A 13,287-nucleotide genomic window follows, 5' to 3' on the forward strand; every position below is an offset into this window, starting at 1 on the left:
TCGCTCGTGCGCTCGACGCTCATTCTCGACGAGCCCCGAATACTGATGCAGCAGAGAGGCTCGCCCGCGCGCTGCGACGCGCTGAATAACTCACGCTCATTGCTGTCGCTTTGACTCCGAACACTCGCCCTCGACGTGTGAAGCCCGCTCGACTACTAAATAATATCACAGACCGGACGCGTCCGATTCTCTACGGTACCTGACTCACACGAAAATCATGTATTCCGTGACGTTGGACTTCGCACATGATGAAATGTTTGCTCGCATACAACGCGCGTCGTATGAACGCAAGACGACAGCAGCGCGACTGCCGCGGCCGTGCAGGTGTGGCGAGTGCACACACACATGCACATTTTTTACTATTTTTTTATTTTGTCAATATAACTCCTTTAGCTATTTACATAAATTGTTAACGCCCTTAAGTGTTGTCGACTTGTCTGGGTGCTGCACATTCCTCTATATATGAATATTACATGGTTGAGACAAGTACACGTCACGCGTGACTTCCACCGAGTCGTAGTTCAGTGTGGTTCAGGCTCAAGCGCTGAGTTTATTTATTTAATGTAGCATGTGCCACTCATAGCCACTCATGTCAACACCTACCACCGCATCGAAGCAGATTCTCGTGAGATTAAACTCAGTATAAACTCACTATTTGCTATTTTAATGTAACTTATTGCCTTAATGTGTATCGCTTGTTTAAGAGCTTCGCAAACAGTGAGTGTAGTTCCTAACTAAGTATCGGAGTTTTAGCGGACTACGTGCTACAAACACAAGAGCTACAGTGTCTAAACTAATTTAAAAAATACGATTTCGATTATTATTACAAATGCATTTGTTCTGTTAGTTACTACTAGTACTAAAATACTAAAGATCTTAAATTAGTCGTACATTCAGTCCAGAGTACCTCTACACACATACGATAGCTTACAGAGATATATGAGTACGTTGAGTAGTTGATAGTCTTAACAATACCAATTCATTTTTATTATAACAAATAGCAATTACAACAGATTAAATTGATTAGGAGGTATTCTTCATTTTTATTAACAGTTACTATTAAATTCTGCAGTTTAAAAGTGGACCATTATTCAGCCAGCTCTTAGCGGGTAAGCTAGTGAAGCGACCAAGTGCAGCTGCAGCTGTCTGCGCGACCCTCCGGCCCTCTCCGGCCCTCTCCGGCCCTCTCCGGCGTGTCACACCTGTCACACCGGCCCCGGCCTCGAGGCTCGGAGTCCCGGGATTTGTGCGAAGAAGTGAGGCTCCACTCGGAGATTGTAGTTGTGTACCTGCACTGTGTGTACGCTGTACGCTGTTCGCTGCCAGCTTACACTTTCTGTCACGTCATATTGAAGTCATTTTCGTGTTTCAGAGTGGACAATGTTGTGTGTTACATTAACATTATCACACTAATATTATAAAAGTGAAAGTATGTATGTGTGTGTGTGTGTGTGTGTGTGTGTATGTTTGTTACTCCTTCACGCAAAAACTACTGGACGGATTTGAACATAACATATCATTATGTACACCGATCTAAATTTCACCAAGTCATTCGCTACGTTCTTCATGTGCTAGTGTTTGCCGTGTCGCGAGTCGCGAGTCGTGCGCGCGCTCCGCGATCGTTCCTGCGGCATCTCAATCGTGAATGATTGACTGGTTAACAATAAACCAAGTCGCTAACCGTACTTTTCAAATGACAGTGACAAATAGATCAAATAATATGCCAATGGTGATTTCATTGCTAATTTGTACGCATTATAACCCTATCACCATCTATCACTACGGTTAGGTTTAATCATAGATATGTAGTTTAATTAATTCATTTACAAAACTAATCATGTTGGTATGTAATGTAAATGCTATTCCATCCTTCGATAAATAATAATTACATGATACTGATTGACAACGCAATCTGGCGAGATATTGAGCAAAAACGAATATCATGCACGAGATTACTTAGTAATGAGAAGTGGCGAGAGTGAGCGCCCGCTTCGCGCACATTACCAGCGGAATTACGCTCATCACCCGCTGCGTGCCAACGACACCCAACTAGAATATATATCAGGAAAAACATTCTCGCACAAAACACACAGTGGCTTTATTCTTTATCAGCAAAAGTCTGCTAGTTCTCTGCAAAAAGTACACAGCCAATAGAGACTGGAACGAGTTCCGTCGCAATGAAAATCAAAAAAACTCTCCATGTCTCATCGACTTGGATAAAAACGGAAAATGGTTTTTAGCTTGAAAATTATTTGCCCGAAAAAAATTCACGCCGAGGCGTCTGTCTACTTCACAGACCACTGTGGTCTACTTTCAACATGAAAACAACGCTATGAAAATATTATTTTCTTTGGAAATTCCATTGCCTCCTAAAAACCACCGGTAGTAAGTAATGGTGTAGTGTAGGACGAAAGGTTGCTGCCTGGCAGGCGGAGTGCAGTTTATTGAGGCTAAGCTTACCTCCCCCGGGTGCTTCCACACCATCACGCGTTGCGTGGGAACGTATATATGTATATAGTACGAACTATAGATAGGGATAATTTAGAAAGAAAAAAATCCTTAAATTGCTCCTGCTGGGGATCAAACCCAAGACCTCACACCACTACAACCCCAGCACTCACACCACTACAACCACAGCACTCACACCACTACAACCACAGCACTCACACCACTACAACCACAGCACTCACACCACTACAACCACAGCACTCACACCACTACAACCACAGCACTCACACCACTACAACCACAGCACTCACACCACTACAACCACAGCACTCACACCACTACAACCACAGCACTCACACCACTACAACCACAGCACTCACACCACTACAACCACAGCACTCACACCACTACAACCACAGCACTCACACCACTACAACCACAGCACTCACACCACTACAACCACAGCACTCACACCACTACAACCACAGCACTCACACCACTACAACCACAGCACTCACACCACTACAACCACAGCACTCACACCACTACAACCACAGCATTCACACCACTACAACCACAGCACTCACACCACTACAACCACAGCACTCACACCACTACAACCACAGCACTCACACCACTACAACCACAGCACTCACACCACTACAACCACAGCACTCACACCACTACAACCACAGCACTCACACCACTACAACCACAGCACTCACACCACTACAACCACAGCACTCACACCACTACAACCACAGCACTCACACCACTACAACCACAGCACTCACACCACTACAACCACAGCACTCACACCACTACAACCACAGCACTCACACCACTACAACCACAGCACTCACCACTTCTCCGGGGCGAAAGTTTGGTGAGCCACGTAAAGCTTACGAGACACTTATTTGATAACCTGGAATAGGGTCAGAACTATCAGTGGAAATGTAAGTAATGTAAGGAGATGTTAGGCGATGTGTACAACAGATACCCGGCGTACTATCCGCGACCCTGACAGTGACGCACAGCGGCCGGAGCGGGGCCCCGCCAGCCCGCCACTGCAGCGCGGTTATCCCTCGCTACGCGCTGAAGCAATGCTTCAGTCATTTGCTTTTACACATCTCTTTTCGCAAGCTAAATTAAACACTATTTCCCGCCTCTTCTCCAACTAAGGGGTTTTCACCGAAATGGAGTCGGCTTTATTCTTTATGTGCGTAGATAGGGACTCGTAGATAGGTGAGTAGAAAAGAAAGACGATGAGCAAGTCCGAATTAAAAGATCTATGAAATGTAATTTCAATATTTGAGTGTAAGTGACGACAGAAGGTCGGTTTATGGCAAATCGTAAACCGAACATAAGCGCGTTAATAAATGTAGCTTGTTCCGAGCGGGGGTCCCTTCCTCAGATATGAATAACGGGCTGAGACCTCCGCCCTCCCCCTCGCCCCACCCCTCGAGCCCTCTTCACCCCTCCCGCCGCTCGGTCTTCACACGCGGCCCTCTTCGGGATCTCGCTAAGGGATTAGTGTTAATATTGGATCTCGAAATAACAATAGACCGATAATAGCATTCTTACTTTACTGTTTCATTTGCACTCCATATCTATACCCACTGGCTTTGTTGTACCCATTCTTCCTCCTTTACAACCTCTCCCACTGCCGAGAGCCACCGGTAGAGATCTCATACTGTACGTGTATATAGTGGACGACTTTAATGAAGCTCTCATAAATAAAATAAAAGTGTCCTTCGAAAATATCATATAGTGCCTGTATACATAACGGGCGAATCGGCTAGTTTCATAAACTACTAAATCTAATTCGCAAACGTTTGAATGAATTCAATTGAATCACTTAACTGTTTACTGAATCCATTTGCAGCTCCGATATTCCGGCTCTGGAAACTTTTGTGTTCGAACACTGACAAGTGTGTTGAATGTTAAAACATAAACTCATAACACTACGTTCTCACTAATGCGTCTAATGTTCTGAACCATTAGCATTAGTCTGAGAGCCCGCGGTCAAATCTATTTTTGATATAAAATAATAATAATCTGTTGTCTCGAAAAACTTGAGATTTCTTTGTAAGTTTACTACGAAAGGATTTTCAAAAAATCCACCTGCGCGAAGCAACCCCGCCCCGGCTACTGATATATACAAATAATCACAAAAATGATTTAAATAATATATTATAACAGATTTTCGGAGCTAGTGAAAATTACATACACAAAAGACAACACAATATGTAATTAAATATGTCATTTCCCAACAATTAGAGTAGATTAAGTTATTGTTATGCTTATAGAAAACCTCTTTAATCTTAATTCGTAGGTTTGTTATTTCTTTAACTTTTAGTAGTTGTTTTTTTAGATAAGTGTGGTGTACGTAGTCTCTGATGCTTGTCAACAAGTTTGATCGAAGATGATGCAAAACGGAAATTCATCAGGTGACCATATCTGAGTAACCGTAGTATGACTTGCGAGCGTCGATCGTAAGCGTATAGCTTTGATTGAGGATTTGTTTAATAATGTACTCGATGGACGTGAGCTGCGTGCGCCGGCTCTCGGTCTATGTATTAGTGTTGAGCGTCTCATTAATTATAACAAGTGCGATGGGCTTTGAAGACGGCGGCTGCTGGTGTTCCCCGAGGAACTGTCAGCACGCTCGCTTTGAGTGCTTACACCGCGTCTACTCATGTGGCTTACACCACGTCTACTCATGTGGCTTACACCACGTCTACTCATGTGGCTTACACCACGTCTACTCATGTGGCTTACACCACGTCTACTCATGTGGCTTACACCACGTCTACTCATGTGGCTTACACCACGTCTACTCATGTGGCTTACACCACGTCTACTCATGTGGCTTACACCACGTCTACTCATGTGGCTTACACCACGTCTACTCATGTGGCTTACACCACGTCTACTCATGTGGCTTACACCACGTCTACTCATGTGGCTTACACCACGTCTACTCATGTGGCTTACACCACGTCTACTCATGTGGCTTACACCACGTCTACTCATGTGGCTTACACCACGTCTACTCATGTGGCTTACACCACGTCTACTCATGTGGCTTACACCACGTCTACTCATGTGGCTTACACCACGTCTACTCATGTGGCTTACACCACGTCTACTCATGTGGCTTACACCACGTCTACTCATGTGGCTTACACCACGTCTACTCATGTGGCTTACACCACGTCTGCGATGTGCTGACACGTGCACAGCACTGATGAAATGCATACATTTTGAGATCTAACTCATCATGTCAAAACTACGGTTCACCATGACTGACTGACTGACTGACTGTTGACACATAGAGCTAAAATGGTGAGAGAGGTTTCAAAATGTATGTATTATAACCAATTAGCAATTAAAAAAGTTGAACTGTCAACATGATGATTGCGAAAAAATGCAGTGATATCCGATAGTGATAGATGTGCCGCGCCGCTCTCCCGACCACCCTCCACAGCTAAGTATGTGCATTTTAATTAAACTAAATTTTAAACAATTGAAGAACCCTGTATACCTAACGTTCTTCATAATGTTTTCGCAAGTGTGTGAAGTATGCCTCCGCAGTCGGTCCGTGTTGACCACTCGGCCAAACCTTTCTCATTCTGAGAAGATACCTGTGAGTGTGCTCCTACGATGGATCGATCAGTTGATCGTGAATGGTGATGGTGACGATACACAGCGTGATGGTGACGATACACAGTTTATATGTATCTCGCACGTGCCAGCTAAGTTGCCGTGAAACCTGAGCCCAGATTAAAATCAAGAGGCAACCGTTCGCAGTGGACACACCGCAGCAATGTTTCCGCTCCACCACGTGAATTGCTCCCCAGCAGGCATGCGTCAGTGTCGCCGCGGAGTGAACATGTCAATCAGCGGGATCGACTCCAACTAAAACATTCCGCCATCCGTCTCTCGCGTCGCCCGCTGATGCGCTGTGACGTCACGACCGGCGCGACACACTGCGGCGCGCGGAACACTCCGCCACGGAAATACTTTAACAAACAATCACGTTTAATGTGCTCGGCTGAACGGTTTACTTACGAACTACTGAGGAGTTGCAAAAGTTCCTAAGATCCTCATTAGCTGAAATAACGGAATAAAAATACTAAGCGTTGACCGCAACGTTTTATTAGGAAAGCTCCGACTGGAAAGAAAGTTATAATAACAACTAGTTGTTAACAATTAACTATGTGTACCTACCTACACAATACACATGGCGTACCTAATATTGTTAATTGAATTTTTTAAAAGGGCAACCGCCGAGTTTTTTCTGGCTATTCTCGGTGGAAGAGCATTCCGAACCAGCAGTGGGAGCCTGAGTTGACCGTTCAAAAGCACTTTGTAAAAGTTTATTTTAATACAATTTATTTTCTGTTCTAATATATGTTAACAATCGACCACATGGGTTTAAATTTCTTAAAATCTCTTCTTAAGTGAGTTTACGTTGAGGAGAGTTTACATGAAAAATTTCCAGACCGGACGATACGAGCTGTGCGTTAATTATGTTAGTCAGTCAGTTTCTCGTTACAGAAATATATCTGCGTTTATACATAGATAAATTACTTGTGAAGTGGTATGAAAAATATGTAGCAATAAAAAACAAGGCCCATCATAAATATGAATATGCTCTACCCTTGGCTGTACCCATCGATGGCTCTACCGTGTCAACTCACACAAAACCAATCGCATCTAGAATTTAAGTAAGGATGAGATTTCTTAATTAAGAGGGCTCTCTCCGTCACTCGTTTCCACCCGTTTCATACAATCGTAGTTCCAATTTCATTTGAATATTAAGCAACCAAAGTCCATGAAATTTTGCACATATATTCTAGAAACTAACATCTATGTCTGTGGTTTTCCAGATTTCTGTTAAAATATTCGGTTTCAAAGTTACGCGGTCTTAAAAATTTCATACAAATCTTTGAGCCCCTGTAATTTTAAAACTACATATTTTTAGAAAAATCTAAAACACCACAGACACAGATATTAGTTTCTAGAATATGTCTGCAAAATTTCATGGACTTTGGTTGCTTAATGCTGAAACGAGTGACGGAGAGAGCCCTGTTAAAGCTAATCTAATTTAAATAATTAAGCAAAGCTATACGTAGTACAGTGTAGCACGTCTGTCAGTCACAGGTCGGCGAGTACACGCGGACTGGCGCGGGGGCGGGGGGGGTTCTTGACTAATGAGTTTTGTAATTAATGTATGTCACCAACTACTCCGGCATTGTGGCGCTCTTGCTGTGAGACGAGTGGGTTTGCAATTATGATTATTTGAGCAATAATACATTGGAGAACCAGATCAGCCGACAGTTCACCGGTTGTGATGCTGAAGTGGCAAGAGGCAGAGCATACAGTTCCACAGACCGATAGATGCTGAGCTCCCGAATGCTAGAATGGCACCCTAGCGTTGGAAGACTGCCCACTATGTGGACAAACGACATCAAACGAGTCGCAGAGTGCACCGTGGCGTGCGGTCTTCCCTACAACGTACCCTATGTCCTGTTGTGGAATCTCTCGATTGATAATGATGACAATGACTTATACTTTATGTCTGTCTGGCTGTCGCCACGTCTGTCATAGTTCGATATCTTATAAATTATAGAGACGAGGTGAAATTATATTTGTTTGTATTTTCATAGTTATAGTTATTTATTATTAACTCGTGTCAGCAGTGATAACATCGAAAACTTTATAAAATAAAAAGAAGTTCTCTTTCGGAGAAGTGATCCGCTTGTCCGGCTGCAGTCCCACTGTGATGTAATGTGACTCACATTTCCTAATTTGCACTCACATCATGTGAGTGCAAATTAGGAAAAAGCGGAGACGCGCGCCCCGCTGCGGCTCGCGGGCGCGCGGGGTGGCGGGCGGGGGAAGGGGGCAGGGGGCCCCTGACCCTCTCGTAGAGCTATCGAGATACGCACTCACTAGCGATTGTGTTAACTACATAGTTTCACATCACATTAAACTGCGACCTTTCCACTTCCTCACAGAGCGGCGCGGCGGAGCACGCGTTGTGCTCTTTAATATCCAGTTTAACTCTGATTTCACTCATGGTAAGTGACAAAGCAGTGCAGTCTCAGATGGAAAGGTTACGGCAGTTTTGTTAGAGTTGACACTTGACACTAACAAAACTGCCATAACCTTTCCATCTGAGACCTATCATCAATACCTAATCTGTTCCAAACCAATGTGCACTGTGCAGTGTGCACCCCGCCCTGCCTTCCACCTTTATGACAGTTTCCGCTCTTTTTAGAGTTTCGTACCTCAAACAAAAAAAGGAATCTGTTTTAGAATGTACATTGTACAAGTAAAGCCCTTTCATATGATACCCCACTTGGTATAGTTATCTTACTTTGAAAATTGAAACACATTTTATTTTATTTTTTGTTTTACATGATATAACCACAAATTCGCGCTTTTCAGATTTATTCCTTTACGTCTTGTGCTATAAGGCCTATACCCACCTGCCAAATTTTGTGATTCTAGGTCAATGGAAAGTACTCTATAGGTTTCTTGACAGACACGACGGATAGACAGACAGACAGACAATAAGGTGATCCTATAAGGCTTCCGTTTTCCTTTTGAGGTACGGAACGCTAAAATGATTGGCCTGTGTCAGCTGACTGCGGAGTGAGGAGAAGCTCGTCATCTTACCTCTTGCTCACATCCATAAGCTTTCAAAACAACAAGTTTTTACGCCTTACCTGTTCTTGCAAAATATAAATGTCGAGTCTTCCGTCTGGTTCCGCACATCTGGACCGGTGAGAGATCCAGTTAGGAATTGTCCTGTATGAAATATTGTCTACTAAAGAAACGTGGGCGAGCTGCGTCACTGCGGGCATACTTCAGTGTCGCCACATTGACCATGTAAGCACAATTACTGTCGTAATGAGGTCATTATCGAGTACCGCGACAGTATCAGAACGTAGCTGAATGTGGCTGAATGTCATATTCAAACTTTCAGTTCAGTGTATAGCCAGAGCCGCGAAACGGGAGCGGCCGTCGACGTCGGAGGAATCTATCCCGGGAGCAACGTGACATCCACAGCCGACGTGAGCCGATCTCATCCGCATTCCACATTCCGCATGTCATTTGACCGAATCGAATCCATAGCAGCTACAGTAAATTGATTAAGATATTTTACTCTGCACTTGAAAATTACAAGTGACTCTCTTGTAAGTTTAATGCACAGCCTTGAAATTCATTAGTGTTTTAAAAACGAGTGTTTAAATCAGTCGTTCGTTTACTGCGACGCGCGACGGTGCCAATGATAACACGACAATTAGTTCTCTTGAAAACATGATAGTATCGCCCGCGCTGGCTCGCGGCCGCGCGCCTTCATGTTCTGGCATCCAGATCCTCATTCATATTCAAATAAACACTGGAGATATGCCCAGATTGCCAAAGAATGAAAATCGAGGCACGACTTTTTGCTACAAAAATTAGCCTCCGATACTGTGGATAAAATACGAATAAAAATGAAAAAATAATAGATAATGAATGTTACGATAGGTAAGTCATATTCGTAATTGAAAAGTGACTGCAGTCGTATCTGCTACTAGTGAAGATAGCCAGTCAGCGCAGTCCCTCGAGCGACTCGTCCGACAGGAAAACAGAAAACTGAAAACGATCCGCGCATGTAGATACAGTACGTCCCTCGCGCCAACAGAAAAAGATTCAATGAAAACCACAGAAATTGCAGCGCATTATTTCTGACTTCCCAAATTTGAAATGCAAAGACGACAAAAGCTACAGTCGACCGAGAGTCGCATTTTATTGAAGTGAAATTATATTCTTGCAGATCGTTGCAATGAACTGACATTTAACCGATAAGTCAATGGAAGATTAGAATTAAGAAAATGGGTCCTGGCTCAACAATTAAAAGACTTTCACTAAAAAGAAAAAAAGGGGAAAATTAAGTGGTTTCAATGGCAAATTAAAAAAGTGCCTGCCCGCCCCGATAACCCTGTTAGCGGTAGTTGAACGAGCGCAGCGCGGCGCGGGGAAGACGGTTTGTAATTCCGCCACCGGCCGCCGCGTTCCGCCATCGCTCCGCATTAGTCGCTGTCAGCCGCCATTAGCGACGCCCCAACTTCACGAGCTTTTGTATAATTGACAGTTTTTATACTGCGCCATCATTCAAGCTCTTATCATCTCTTAGGACACTTCGGCGAGAGGAAGGACGCCGAATTACCGTTACGAAGATTAATAGAGCCTTTACACGTAGTTCTTCTCTTGTGCCTCAAAAGTGCACTTTTTTGCAAAAAAGTGCACGTTTGAGGCAGACTAATCCTAATACTAGACTTGTGCGGTTTTTACAGTTGATTTTACATAGAAACTGTTTACGTCGTAAAAGTCAATTAAACTCGCGAACTTTTTTCTAAACGTGATAAGAAACGAGATGGCAATGATATCTGCCAGTTCTTCTTTGATTTTAATATAACATTATTATCTTTGAGATTATTATTATAAATTATACGTGGGAAGTAGGGCAGTGGTTTTTGATAAAGTTCCCACAGAACGTAGCCCGCGCCGACCGCGGCGCGCGGCGCAGGCGCACGTCTAACCTCATAACCTACTTGATAATATACATTCCTAATTCAGCTAGTTTACAATACGTGGCAATGCTTCAAGTTGTTCTTTGATGTTGATGAGATTGTTGTGGTAGCTCTGTATGTGAATTTTGTTGATATTCTGAATTATTCCTAGTTATTATATTAGCTACGAGACAGTTTTAAGTTAACAGAAATACGAATCAAAATCAAAATAATTTATTCAAAGTAGGTACCTACTGGTACGCCTTTTGATCGTCTGAATTGTTATAGATTGTTAAATGTGTAATAGTTGATTGAGAAGTAGTTCCAATCTACTTTCCTTTTTTGAGGTTGTCTTCGTTATATAAATATACCTGTAAAATTTGAAATGTCTGCACTCGGGCATTTGAGCTGTACGTTAATATATCAGTCGGCAGTTCATCCTTTGACATAAGATACCTACAGATAGGTGTTGTATCCAGTTGAATATTAACGTGTTCTATAAATATTGCGGAGCCCGGCGGCTCCCGCGCGCGCCCGCGGCACCGCCGGCGGCGCGGTGGCTGACAGTTATTCATAACACACGGCCCCTTCAAATTTCGTTAAAACGCCTCGAGCTTTTTAACATATTTCACGTCCCCCTCCTCCCCCGCACCCCCTCCGCACCCCCTCGGCACCCCCAGCTTCAGACGAGCATGGAATTTTAACTTATTCTGTCTTAAAATCGCGATTGGCGCGACCGAATGACACGTTTTCCTGATCTGGAAAGGCGAGCGAAATCGTATTCAACAAATGTTTGAAAGGCCCCTTCCTTCTTAGACTGCATCACACTGCATCATCACTTACCACCAGGTTAAATTGCAGTCGAGGGTTAACTTGCATCTGAATAAAAAACCTCGACGTGGCGAACTGGAACCTTTCCTTTCATCGAATCGGTTGTGAATAGATCGAGCTGTAACAAACGAAAGGAAAGCAGCGGAAACTACTGAAAGCGGATGTGAAAGTTTTTAGAAAAGTAACATCGCGGAGTCATCGTGATAAAATATAAACACATTATTTACCCCGTTTTTCTTTTAACTTTTTATACTCGCTTCCGCCGACGCGTAACTTCGTGTACAAAGAGGAACGGGTCGGCACTCGGCAGGTTCAGTCTGTTGATGGCCCGCGATCCGCAAACGCGTTCACGAGTCTCTGCGTTCTACGAGGACGTGTAATTTCCAGCTCTTAAATGAATTTTAGAAATAAACTTCGTGAAAAATTAAAATGGTTCTCTTTTCTGTGTGAAATATTGTTACTTTCCACGGCGGACGTTTTCGCAGTTCGGGTTTAATTCGATGCTAATGTATGCATGACAGTTTTTGGTCGAGGAATATTTAAAATTTCCAAGTTTTTTGTTACATTAATTCGTGAAAATAATTGCATTTATTATTTCATAAAGAGCCTCATTTAGCGATCGCATTTGGCAGGCGTTACCACTTACCGGGCTCCCTCGGCGTGACCTCTGCCGCCCGCACCCGCGCTGCCGCCGGCCGCCGGAAGCTGGGCTCCTTGATACCCTTTGTGTACGGAACGTGATAGCTATTTGTTAGTAATTGCTCTTCAATAAAGTTCTGTGGAGATATTCTGAATGGTATCTGCCGGAAGCAGGCGTCGCAGTCGCCGGCCGCGCAACTGGCGCCCTCGCCGCAACTTGCAGACAAATAGCCGCGCAACTAACTCGCAACTAACTACGCGCTCGCAACTAGCAACAAACATGCAACTAACTACGCGCTCGCAACTCGCAACTAGCAACAAACATGCAACTAACAACTCTCGCAACTCACGCTGCCGGCGCGCGCTCTCGCTGCTCGTAGACAACGTTCGAGAGTTTAAGTTTTCCGTTATGAGAGAGAGCTGATGTACAGCGCGCTTTTGAGTAACAAACTTGTCATTATTATTATTATATGTTCTGTTAGGCCAGTCATTAAAGCCAAAACCCGAAAGTAATTAGTAACTTGATAAAATTTTAGGGGGTTTTTAAAGAAGGTAAAATAACTTACCGTGTGATTTTGCAGCGTTGTGGGGTGTACGGAAAAGGTTGAAAGGGGTTTTTTGTTAATAACATTGCCAAAAAAATTAGTAACACGCTGCAAATTTATAATAAGGTTGTTCTTACTGTTTTGTAACGTTTATTAAATTTGCAGCGTTTTGCAACATACGGAACATTGTTTATTATTAAAAAACAAATTTTGTTATTAACAAATGTAAAAAAAATAGTAACACGCTGCAA

At 43.4% G+C, this 13,287-nt stretch overlaps 1 long non-coding RNA gene across 1 annotated transcript; it reads left to right on the top strand.

The window, feature by feature from the left end:
* The first annotated feature begins 372 nt into the window (after positions 1 to 372).
* On the top strand, positions 373 to 7,193 carry LOC123867587. Its single transcript, XR_006796448.1, has 4 exons — positions 373 to 476; positions 2,391 to 2,395; positions 3,389 to 3,396; positions 7,183 to 7,193. It is a non-coding gene; the product is annotated as an uncharacterized LOC123867587 (long non-coding RNA).
* Positions 7,194 to 13,287: the final 6,094 nt, after the last annotated feature.

The sequence above is a fragment of the Maniola jurtina genome, chromosome 8, assembly GCF_905333055.1.
Source record: "Maniola jurtina chromosome 8, ilManJurt1.1, whole genome shotgun sequence".
Taxonomy (NCBI): Eukaryota; Metazoa; Arthropoda; class Insecta; order Lepidoptera; family Nymphalidae; genus Maniola; species Maniola jurtina.